Here is a 13103-nt window from a genome sequence, read left to right as displayed (position 1 = left end):
TTCCGTTTATCTGTTGTATAAGTAGAATCAACGTTTCCGTTTTGTTCTTTATGTCTTTTTGAAATTTTCCAGTGATTTTCTTTCAACCTTTTATGCGCTCGTTCACATAGGCTTCCCTTTTAATAAAATTTTCATCAGCAGAAATGTCTTTTATACTTTATGCGTATATTATTACGTTAATTTTTATGATTCTAAACCTCAGTCGGTAAAAACTGAACCCTATACTATCTCTTCGTTATCTGTCTGTTTGTCTGTGTGTCTGTCAGGACCCCTTTCTCTCAGGAACAGGGAGACCTATCAACTTCAAATTTATGTCACATACTATCCCTTGGCAGTGTAATTAACGATTTTCGATATTTTTGCTTACTTTTATTGTGAAACATCGTTTCTCGCCAAATTTCTCGATTCTAGGCTGACCCCATAGATATTGGTGAGGAGGTTTGCAAGTGTCAAAATATGTGCCAGCAATGCAATTACCAGTTAGCGTAGCACGTTAATAAAACTGCAAAAGTAACAAAACAAATGGAAAAGTACAATAGCCAATGCGAAATTACTCTTGTAGGTCTTGAAATTCCCGGAACTGATAGCTTACCCGTATCGATATCGATGTTGTTGTTGTTGTGGTCTTCAGTCCTGAGACTGGTTTGATGCAGCTGTCCATGCTACTCTATCCTGTGCAAGCTTCTTCATCTCCCAGTACCTACTGCAACCTACATCCTTCTGAATCTGCTTAGTGTATTCATCTCTTGGTCTCCCTCTACGATTTTTACCCTCCACGCTGCCCTCCAACGCTAAATTTGTGATCCCTTGATGCCTCAGAACATGTCCTACCAACCGATCTCTCCTTCTAGTCAAGTTGTGCCACAATCTTCTCTTCTCCCCAATCCTATTCAATACCTCCTCATTAGTTACGTGGTCTACCCACCTTATCTTCAGCATTCTTCTGTAGCACCACATTTCGAAAGCTTCTATTCTCTTCTTGTCCAAACTAGTTATCGTCCATGTTTCACTTCCATACATGGCTACACTCCATACAAATACTTTCAGAAACGACTTCCTGACACTTAAATCTATACTCGATGTTAACAAATTTCGCTTCTTGAGAAACGCTTTCCTTGCCCTTGCCAGTCTACATTTTATATCCTCTCTACTTCGACCATCATCAGTTATTTTACTCCCTAAATAGCAAAACTCCTTTACTACTTTAAGTGTCTCATTTCCTAATCTAATTCCCTCAGCATCACCCGACTTAATTACACTACATTCCATTATCCTCGTTTTGCTTTTGTTGATGGTCATCTTATATCCTCCTTTCAAGACACTGTCCATTCCGTTCATCTGCTCTTCCAAGTCCTTTGCTGTCTCTGACAGAATTACAATGTCATCGGCGAACCTCAAAGTTTTTACATCTTCTCCATGAATTTTAATACCTACTCCGAATTTTTCTTTTGTTTCCTTTACTGCTTGCTCAATATACAGATTGAATAACATCGGGGAGAGGCTACAACCCTGTCTCACTCCTTTCCCAACCACTGCTTCCCTTTCATGCCCCTCGAGTCTTATCGATAACAGGCAAAAATCGTCAAAATTCTCGTTCCCAGGATAGATGAACAATCTGCATACATAATTATGTTTATAAGGTACTCTTCGGTGCACGAGTCTTAATCGCACATATCTGGATTATTGTTGAATAAAATTCTTCTAACACGACAGGCAAGAAGACCGTAAGGGCAACTGCAGAAGGGCAGAAAGAAATCATGTGTTGCGGAACACACTTCGCAGCCAAAAGACCGTCGGATTCTGTTTGATAAAACTCAGCTTTGGCTGCCACGACCGAGTATTACAATGGGATATATATGAAGGCGGTAGAGTCTATTAAAGACAAGAGTAAGCTTAGCTAGGAGGAGAATGCGAAACTGAATGGTATCTGTATTCAAGTACTTAAGAATTGCGTACCAGTCTTTCACCGTGGAGCGGTAACATTTGCGGATGATCGGAACCGACAACGGATAATTGCACTCGACTTTTGAGAACATGTGACGTCACTTCCTTCTGGGGGGGCATGTGGAAACGAGACGTCAGTGACTTGCGAGGCTGGGTGTGAATTGGATGTTCATAGGGACCGTAACCCACGTTTTGTCCTGCGTAGATGGGTACGAAATGTTGAGTTCCTTCGAGAAATTCACTTGAACATGGCATACAAGCCCTGAGCGTTTTTACGAGGTGCATTCAAGTTCTAAGGCCTCCGATTTTTTTTCTAATTAACTACTCACCCGAAATCGATGAAACTGGCGTTACTTCTCGACGTAATCGCCCTGCAGACGTATACATTTTTCACAACGCTGACGCCATGATTCCATGGCAGCGGCGAAGGCTTCTTTAGGAGTCTGTTTTGACCACTGGAAAATCGCTGAGGCAACAGCAGCACGGCTGGTTAATGTGCGGCCACGGAGAGTGTCTTTCATTGTTGGAAAAAGCCAAAAGTCACTAGGAGCCAGGTCAGGTGAGTAGGGAGCATGAGGAATCACTTCAAAGTTGTTATCACGAAGAAACTGTTGCGTAACGTTAGCTCGATGTGCGGGTGCATTGTCTTGGTGAAACAGCATACGCGCAGCCCTTCACGGACGTTTTTGTTGCAGTGCAGGAAGGAATTTGTTCTTCAAAACATTTTCGTAGGATGCACCTGTTACTGTAGTGCCCTTTGGAACGCAATGGGTAAGGATTACGCCCTCGCTGTCCCAGAACATGGACACCATCATTTTTTCAGCACTGGCGGTTACCCGAAATTTTTTTGGTGGCAGTGAATCTGTGTGCTTCCATTGAGCTGACTGGCGCTTTGTTTCTGGATTGAAAAATGGCATCCACGTCTCATCCATTGTCACAACCGACAAAAAGAAAGTCCCATTCATGCTGTCGTTGCGCGTCAACATTGCTTGGCAACATGCCACACGGGCGGCCATGTGGTCGTCCGTCAGCATTTGTGGCACCCACCTGGATGACACTTTTCGCATTTTCAGGTCGTCATGCAGGATTGTGTGCACAGAACCCACAGGCAATCTGTTCAACAGTCATTCGGCGATCCCCCAAAACAATTCTCTGCACTTTCTCGATCATGTCGTCAGACTGGCTTGTGCGAGCCCGAGGTTGTTTCGGTTTGTTGTCACACGATGTTCTGCCTTCATTAAACTGTCACACCCACGAACGCACTTTCGACACATCCATAACTCCATCACCACATGTCTCCTTCAACTGTCGATGAATTTCAATTGGTTTCACACTACGCAAATTCAGAAAACGAATGATTGCATGCTGTTCAAGTAAGGAAATCGTCGCCATTTTAAGTATTTAAAACAGTTCTCATTCTCGCCGCTGGCGGTAAAATTCCATCTGCCGTACGGTGCTGCCATCTCTGGGACGTATTGACAATGAACGTGGCCTCATTTTAAAACAATGCGCATGTTTCTATCTCTTTCCAGTCCGGAGAAAAAAAATCGGAGGCCTTAGAACTTGAATGCACCTTGTACTAGAGTGATATTGTATAAACTTGTACATGATGAAGATGATGGTCATTACATAATATGTAAAACACAGCACAGTCACATTAATGTAGCCACTGCCTATGTTCGACGGCAACGTGCAATAACCACTCACCGAAGGCAGGGTGGCAGCACTAGCAGTGGAGGGCACGTATACAAAGCGTGTCGGGGGACGCCGAAAACAGTGCACTAGTTGTCGCGATGCAGAAACGGAGTGTTTTATCTGACATTTTAAAAAGAAGTGATAATTGGCTTTTGGGGCGAGAGTGGAAGTATGTGCTGTCAGGGTTAAAGTATTCCATGCAAAAGGGCGCTGTACAAAACCGGCGCACAGGCATCTGTGGTGCACTACTACCCATAGATGACAGGGTGAACGGCACCTGTGGAAATGTATACGGGCGAATAGATGTGCAACCCTTGAGCAACTGATCGCCGAGGTGAACCAATGGGCTACCCACAGTGTCTCTTTAACGACCGTTCAGTGGACCTTGCTGCATATGGGGCCTGTGCTGCAGGCGCCTGTTTCATGCACCCGTGTTCGAAGACTGGAATTCGCACGTCAATAACTTAACCGCACGTCCACTAACAAGGGGAGGCCGCCAATTGTGAAATTGGCAAATTGGACCAAACCAGTACACATCTATCCTTGGGGACGACGTCCATCCTTAGATGCAGTTAGATTTTCTCAGTCTGAAGGCATTTAACAATGCAACGATGCAACGTGTCACACAGCTCACAGTCTACATGCGTAGTTAGAAGACAAGCATGAGTTTACCATACTAACCTGGCCACCAAACACCCAATGGAGAATCTGTGGAGCCACCTCGATCGGGCTGCTCACGCCATGGATCCTCAGGCAAGAAACCTAGCGCAGCTGGCAACAGCACTGGAGTCAGTGTGGCTCCACATCCCTGTCGGTAGATTTCAGAACCTCGTTGGCTCTCTTCCTGCACATCTCGCAGATGTCCGCGGTGCAAAAGGTGGCTATTCAAGCATTTGACATCATGTGGTTACATTAATGTGAGTGGACCGCGTACGTTGCTAGGTGCTCGACGTCAGAGTCCGCAGCGTCCTTATGAGGATCCTTAAGAGATGTGTACGACAAAAAAAAAAAAAAAACATAAACGTTCCCTGTAAGATCGAGATCACACACATACACATACTCACACACAGGTATATGAATCGCTAACTGTAGAAAGAAAACACGTCCATAATTTTCAAAATTCGTTTTACTGCTTCAAAGAAGTGCAATTGGGCTGGCGCATTACATATCATTCTTTTCCATGATGTATGGGAAAAATTATTGGTCAGATTTGATGTATTGCAGTCTTATAAAGCAAATCAAAAACTGATTGAAACTTCCTGGCAGATTAAAACTGTGTGCTGGACCGAGACTCGAACTCGGGACCTTTGCCTTTCGCAGGCAAGTGCTCTACCAACTGAGCGACCCAAGCACAACTCACGCGCCGTCCTCACAGCTTTAATTCCGCCAGTACCTCGCCTCCTACCTCCTAAACTTCACAGAAGCTCCCCTGCGAACCTTGCAGAACTAGCACTCTTTTCTTCCAGTCTGACTGAGAGGAGATGGAGACCAGCAGCACATACTCTGCAAACGTCAAAACACACATCGCACAGTGCGACCCAGCAGGTAGCGGCTGAGCTACACGATCATGTGACCTATCGCAGCGCCATCTAGTGGTGAACTCGCAAACTAGCTCAGTTCTTTCGTTTGCTGGATTGGAGGCAGTTGTCGCTTGTGGGGTGGGAGCTTATATGTAGGTTTTAGAAGTGAAAGACAGTTCCAGCAGAGACAGTTGTTTCCATGTATTGTGTAATGCATCTTTAATGTATCTCGATGCAAAGCATTTGTTTGCAGGTCTGTATTCTTCCACTTTATATGTTCAACCATTAATGTTCGCTTCCATTCTTCGCATAGGAGGCTATGGGTGCACTCTTTGGCTGTATGCTTACAGGCAGCATGGCTGTTAAACTCCACCCGGTCAGACACGAATAGCTCTTCGATAAACCACATGCTCCTTCCACACTGCCAGCTCAGTAAGCACTGATATCTCAGCCTCTTGTGGTAGTAACACCACACTAAGCCGCTACTGCTGTAGGTAGATAATAAATTCAAACAAATTTCAACAAATTTCGACCAATTTATACAAATTGAAACAAATCATATTGGAACTGAATGACATCATGAGTAGTTTCTAGCGGAGGGGGGGGGGGGGGGGGCAACACCATGCTAACTCCCCACAGCTGCAGGTGTAAGTTGTTAGAGCGACATTCCCTCCAAAACTCGAAATTCCCAACCATTTTCCAAGAGGATCAAGAGGATGACGTGCCATCATGCAAAAAGTCAGAAACGGGGGGGGGGGGGGGGGGGGGGGCAGGGGACTGCCAGGTAACCCATAGAAGCACATAATTCTGTTTCGCGCCAAGATTCAAATGTCCTGCCAGGGGGCGTGGAACTTTCCTGCCAAAAGCCACTATCTTGGATAACGGTACTAGTGTCATAAGCTGTCACGAATGCCCTCTTGGATTATGTCATGCGCTGTTGCCAAGCCTACAGGCCACCATCTTGGATGACGTCATCCCCACGAGCTTTGTTACATCTGGCAACAATGGAGAATGGGGTAGTACGAAGTTTGTCCTACTACTCGCGTATTCCTACATTTCTTCGGAATTCAAACTGATGTTCTCCATGGTCGGTTTCTACCTATTTTTCCGTATGTCTGTAAAGAATTCATGTTGCAGACACGAGTTATTTAACTTATATTTCGGTAATATTCACACCTGTCAGGATCTGTTTATTTCCATTAAAACGAATCTAAAATTATTCACCTTTATGAAAAAAGTATTAATTGTAATTCAAATTTAATCTTAATTAGTTGTAACAGTCATTTCATACAAAAAATACAATTCTTTATGATTTAATTGATGATATTTTAGATCATTAACTTTATTTAAAACCTTTTACAATGTTTGAAACAATTAAAAAACAAAACAAAAGTTTAGCTGAAGGTAGAATCAAAGTTGAGTTATCCACGTGGCAAGCGAGTCTGCTACAGGTGCACCCACTTCGCTGTGCTGCCTTAGCATGGAAATTAACCAGTATATGAGCTTCACATAAAAATTCAAAGCCCGTTTTCTCGGAATCTTCTGGTTAGTGCTCCTTACAACTTTTGTGGGTGGACACCCTTGAGGAATACTACTAACCTGTGAAGTCTCATCCCGAGATGAATTTCTGAGACCATGAGGTCACTTTGTCAGAATAGTTATATAAAGCGAATTCATCATTCTGTTATCTACATGTATTCGTTGATTAGATTTTAAATCGACACAAAACTCAGAATACATGCGAGAAATGGAAAGTTCTCTCTCTCCCTCTCTGTCTGTTTACGCGCACCTAATATGCATGTGAAAATATATACGAATACTAAAGCATCACATGGAATTATAATCACCTGGTGTATCCGATTCAGCGTTATCTAGCAGGTACCTTTGAAAGTTTTCTGTAAAAAATAAAATAAAAATAAAAATAAATTGAGCGAGACGTTATTAAATTTAATCACAAAGGCCAAGACTTTATTAAATTAAATGTTAATGAGAAAGCATGCTGGAAAATCTCACATTGCGTTATTGTGATTGAATTCTTTTGACCATAAACTATTTCTTGTATGAGAGGTTTAGTAAAGCTTTCATTTTCAATATGGCAGTTTTTACCAGTATTCTACAAAAGCTCTGTATTTCTTTTGATTTAACATCATTCCCTTCGTTCCATCGTGAATAAGAGCGTTTAACCATTCACTAATATTTCAGCGCTGCCCTGTCAAACTAACGATTCCAAAATGCGTTTTCTGTTGTCTGGAAAGTGTGCGCACAAGTACAGCTTCTAAATCATGCATAAGACTTTTTGGATTGTCCTATTTCTGCCTGAGTACTCCTTCGGCCAGAGATTTCTACCGATTGTTACAAAATGTGTTATCAACTATGACAGGGACACACCTTTTTAAAGTAATGTGAATACCGGTATCAGACTTGACAAGAACATAAAAGGAAGTTTCCCACCCCTTGTTACACAAAAACATGATAGCCATTCAATTTACACGTTTTCAAGTCTGACTTCACATTTTTATTCATCACCTCTTCACCTCATAATCAATCTCAGGCAGTACATTTTTATTTCAATGGCGTTTGCTACTGAGGTCTTACACACCACACTGGAAGTCTCATGTTGCCATCGGACGACTAAACAGCCGAACGGCTTGTCTGGCCGTTAATACGAGACCAGCCTTAAGAAACACTCTCAAGGCAACTCGGCGACGGGGACATTTGCGATGAAATGGACAACAGGGGAGTTGCAAGCTTCAAAGAGACGGTCCTTGGAACTCCCAAAAATTACAGTCAGCAACTCGGTAATCAAAATTAGTGCTTTATCTATAAGTGGTATATAGTACCGTGTATATATTTCTGTTGCTGTCTGTTGTTATTATCATAGGAACTTACCTTCATACTTAAAATTTTTGTACGGAGTGTGCTGATTCGCCATTCCTACTCTTCACTTGACTTTCTAGCACACGAATAAATTTAAATGATCGTAATTACTTTTGTTTCAAAAGCAAATGTGTCGATTATTTTTGCCGTTTATTGCTCAGATTTAGCAACAATTGTACAACTGGTTTCTTCTGTGTTGGGAAACAGTTTTACGCCATTGACGCATTATTATCACGTCTATGTGGTCATCCCATAACCTACTGTTGTGGTGGCTTATTTGGTACGTTAAATAACGTACGTATTACAATCCATATGGGTTTCCTATCTTCCACATCTACTGAGATGGCTGAAAGTGTCGTGAACAAAATTCTGCTTTGTTGAGTAGATATACGACTTCTTTCTACAAAAAGGCAGGTCTTCTGGTGTATACTAGCAATTTTTTTTGTTATTAAAGTAAAATGACATTATTCCGTAAATGTCTGAACGTTACAAGATAATCGTAAATAAACTGCACTGTAATGTTCCGTTTCGTACCTCTCAGGAACGTTAGGCAACTATATAATGACAAATATGGTGTTTTTTTAGTTATTATCGATTTTTATGGTACTGCATATACTCCATTTTGTAAAAATTGTATTACAATTCAATATAAACGCACTCATTCGATATCGTATTCAGAGGCTTGCTGGCCCCTTGGGGCGCTGCTATTGCTGTGGGTAGCAAAAACGAGACGGAGTGTCGCGAATGTTATGTTAAACTGTGGCTACACCTTGTGCTTTTAACTGCCAATCGTTTTTTCATGGCAGTAACATGGGGTAAAAACAGAAAGGAGTTGCCACTATGTCGAAAATTTGAAGCCGACGTCCGTCATCTTAAGTAGCCCACAACATGAAGTACACCTCCATGGTTCACCGCGGTGATACTTCCCCGTGACATCGCTCTGACGCGTTTGTGCCCAGTTTCGACCGTTGGGGATGACTATCGACTTTTGCGGTTGTTTCCTAAATAGCATCTGGCACTTTGTTGATTAATCAAAAATGCGAGCTTGCGTCCTTACGGGTGTACAAATTCATTCGATCGTAATCGAAAGTTTAGAGGAATCACATTTCATTCTTAAATGGAGCCGTTAAAGCAATATTTTCTTTTGTATACATGAATTATGGTTGCGCTATTTACTTTTATTCATTCCTGCGTTTATCATTGTCTTTCAAACCGCAAACGCATCTACATCAACGGTCTCGTCCCTGCATGACGTACAACTACACGACCGCGCTTATTGTAGGTGTTGCGCTTCATGCCCAAAATTCCTCCCGTCGACAATTATTCTTTGTTCATTTTTCCTCTCTCTTTAAAAAAAGATTTTGGCTAGAACAGCCGGAGATAGGGGAGATGTGTGCATGTGAGTTTTGTGTGTACGATTATATGAATGTGTGTGTGTGCTGTATTTCCTTTCCGAAGAAAGCCTTGGTCGAAAACTTAAGTGAACAGTCTATTTATTGCGCTTGCCTGCTGCTCGGCGTGTGAGTAGCAATCTGTCCGCTTCACAGTATAGTTTTTCCCTCATGAAGTTTGATGTAAACAATCCACTGCACTTCATCAGCAAGAGTGATGTTCATAATTACAATACCAGAAGAAGAAAAATTAGCCACATTAAAGTTGTGTGTGCATAAACAGGGGTTCAAAAAACTACGTCCAGAAGTTTTGATCACTTATCCAATCGAAAGTTTTGATCTCTTACCCAGTGATATAAAATGCCTGACAGCAAACTAAAATTTGAAAGCAAATTGAAAACATTTCTCTTTGACAAGTCCTATTCCGTAGAAGACTGTCTATTATTGTAGTGTGTAAATGGTGATGGTTGGAATTGCTAACAACTGTCTGTCTTCAATTAAAAAATAAAACTGTGATACATGATTAATAAGGAGGCATATTTACAACAACAAAAAATTAAAATGACTCGTTCCACGTCATTATGACGAATGGTATATGGCACATGAAACTATATGATTAACTATTGGTATATCATAAAGTATGGTATAGACGTCTCGTACTTGGGAAACCCCACAATAAAATTCAAAAGTGAACTGACGCAGACGATCAGAGGAGACGTACATTCCAATTGTGATACATCTACATCTACATGACTACTCTGCAATTCACATTTGAGTGCTTGGCAGAGGGTTCATCGAACCACAATCATACTATCTCTCTACCATTCCACTCCCGAACAGCGCGCGGGAAAAACGAACACCTAAACCTTTTTGTTCGAGCTCTGATTTCTCTTATTTTATTTTGATGATCATTCCTACCTATGTAGGCTGGGCTCAACAAAATATTTTCGCATTCGGAAGAGAAAGTTGGTGACTGAAGTTTCGTGAATAGGTCTCGCCGCGACGAAAAACGTCTTTGCTGTAATGACTTCCATCCCAATTCGCGTATCATATCTGCCACACTCTCTCCCCTATTACGTGATAATACAAAACGAGTTACCCTTTTTTGCACCCTTTCGATGTCCTCCGTCAATCCCACCTGGTAAGGATTCCACACCGCGCAGGAACAGAGGACGAACGAGTGTAGTGTAAGCGGTCTCTTTAGTGGACTTGTTGCATCTTCTAAGTGTCCTGCCAATGAAACGCAACCTTTGGCTCGCCTTCCCCACAATATTATCTATGTGGTCTTTCCAACTGAAGTTGTTCGTAATTTTAACACCCAGGTACTTAGTTGAATTGACAGCCTTGAGAATCGTACTATTTATCGAGTAATCGAATTCCAACGGATTTTTTTTTAACTCATGTGGATCACCTCACACTTTTCGTTATTTAGCGTCAACTGCCACCTGCCACACCATACAGCAATCTTTTCTAAATCGCTTTGCAACTGATACTGGTCTTCGGATGGCCTTACTAGACGGTAAATTACAGAATCATCTGCGAACAACCTAAGAGAACTGCTCAGATTGTCACCCAGGTCATTTATATAGATCAGGAACAGCAGAGGTCCCAGGACGCTTCCCTGGGGAACACCTGATATCACTTCAGTTTTACTCGATGATTTGCCGTCTATTACTACGAACTGCGACCTTCCTGACAGGAAATCACGAATCCAGTCGCACAACTGAGACGATACCCCATAGGCCCGCAGCTTGATTAGAAGTCGCTTGTTCATCATTGGTTATTCTTGAAAAACTGACTGAGTTGCGGTACCGGCTAGAAATATTCCGGAAAAATAAGTAAAACATACATGTTAAAGCAAAATATCCATTTAGTGAGGTCTAATCGTTTGACACCATTTAGTTAATCACGTTTATAGTATTGCACGATGCTGGAACATCTTATATCTTTTTTATCTCGTAAACTACTGTTATTGGTCACACACTGAATGAAGCATCATAGACAAGATTTCAAAGCGAGAAGATGTGTAAACTACAGTAAACTAACGCACTGACAATTTAATAAAACAAGAACTCTATTCTCCATGAGGGTACACCTGTATGCTGCTCTGTTCCTTCGACATTTCAACAATCGTTCACTTTATTGACAACTCAAGCTACAGACAGCAAGCCTTGCGTCCTCCGTCATTGCACACGTTTATGGGCTAGCAAACAACATGTAGGTAAGTTATTTTTGTAAACGTGAACATTAAAAAAGTTGTGCATACGAGTTGAAAGCTGAAAATGTAACGAACGAAAAGCAATACCAGTAAGCAAACAAGCACTGGTTTCGGAGTTCTGACTTAATTTGCTATCGATATGAATACAGAAAAAGTGGAATTAAATGGATTATGAAAGCATGCTTTGCAAATCACTTCCTTCTCTTCTTGATTACTCGAAATATATGAACAAAAAATAAGTTACATTAATGAGACTAAACATGTCGTATTACTGGAGCAAATACGCATTTAAGAACAAGAAAACGTTCGAAATTGCCTACCTGACACTATGTTATTCATGTAAGCCCTGTAGTTTTTAGTTAGTTGATTGATTTGGGGGAAGGATCAAACAGCGAGCCCATCGGTCCCATCGAATTAGTGAAGGATGGGGAAGGAAGTTGGCTGTGCCCCTTCAGAGGAATCATCCCGGCATTTGCCTGAAGTGATTTTGGGAAATCACGGAAAACCTAAATCAGGATGGCCGGACACAGTCTTGAACCGTCGTCCTCCCGAATGCGAGTCCAGTGTGCTAACCAATGTGCCACCTCGCTCGGTTGTAGTTTTTTGTATTTAATACAGTTGTTGCGTGCACGATAAAGAAATAATGAGTAGGAACAATCGTAAACAATAGTCTGCTAGTGCTTTGGGATATTTTAGATGGTAATAGGCCGCACGTACTCTGGCTTCAAAACAACGTACAACAAGTCTATAGTACCATCTCACTTCTTCTTGTACCTCCATGTATAGTAAGCTTTAATGATGAATAAGCTTTAATGATGAATACTACCGGTACTATAGGACCACCGGAGCAACGGCCAACATTTTGTTTAGCTAGACATATCTTGGATTAGATAACATGAATCAACCTAAATGCTTCTTGCACATTTTTCAAGTATTGCGACAGAAGAAACATTTGGAAAGATAACCATTAACTTGCGGTTGTGCAGTCAGTGATAAAAGCTCTATATCGCTCGGCGTAACTGTAATTTGTCTCCGGTCGTTTTGCAGATCTGAGACACAGGCATTTTTCTCAATACGTATAACTGTTATGTTGATTTATAATGACCAAATAACCGCCTGTCAAGTTGCTGCACAGAAATTATATTATTACTAACAGTTCGGCTAGTATCTTTGGAAAACAAACGGTCCTCGTATTGTTATGCCGCCTTTTCGTGTCTAAACGCGACTAATGGGTTGTTTCGGAGAACAGCTAAATTCTGAATGATATTTCCCAGTGCAAAGGTAAACTGAAAGGAACATTTGATTTAAAATCACTCGTACTGATGGTTCAATATTTGTAGCGCAATCTCTTCCCGTTAGTCAATGCGCAAAATACATTGTTAATGTAATTGCCCAATTGACATCTGTTTGCTCTTTCTAAAATTATTAATAATTAAGTTGTTGTAGAAGGTATTCTTT

Source organism: Schistocerca piceifrons, chromosome 6 (genome assembly GCF_021461385.2).
Source record: "Schistocerca piceifrons isolate TAMUIC-IGC-003096 chromosome 6, iqSchPice1.1, whole genome shotgun sequence".
Classification (NCBI taxonomy): domain Eukaryota; kingdom Metazoa; phylum Arthropoda; class Insecta; order Orthoptera; family Acrididae; genus Schistocerca; species Schistocerca piceifrons.
The sequence above is the reverse complement of the archived record's forward strand: the minus strand, read 5'-3'. Positions refer to the sequence as shown.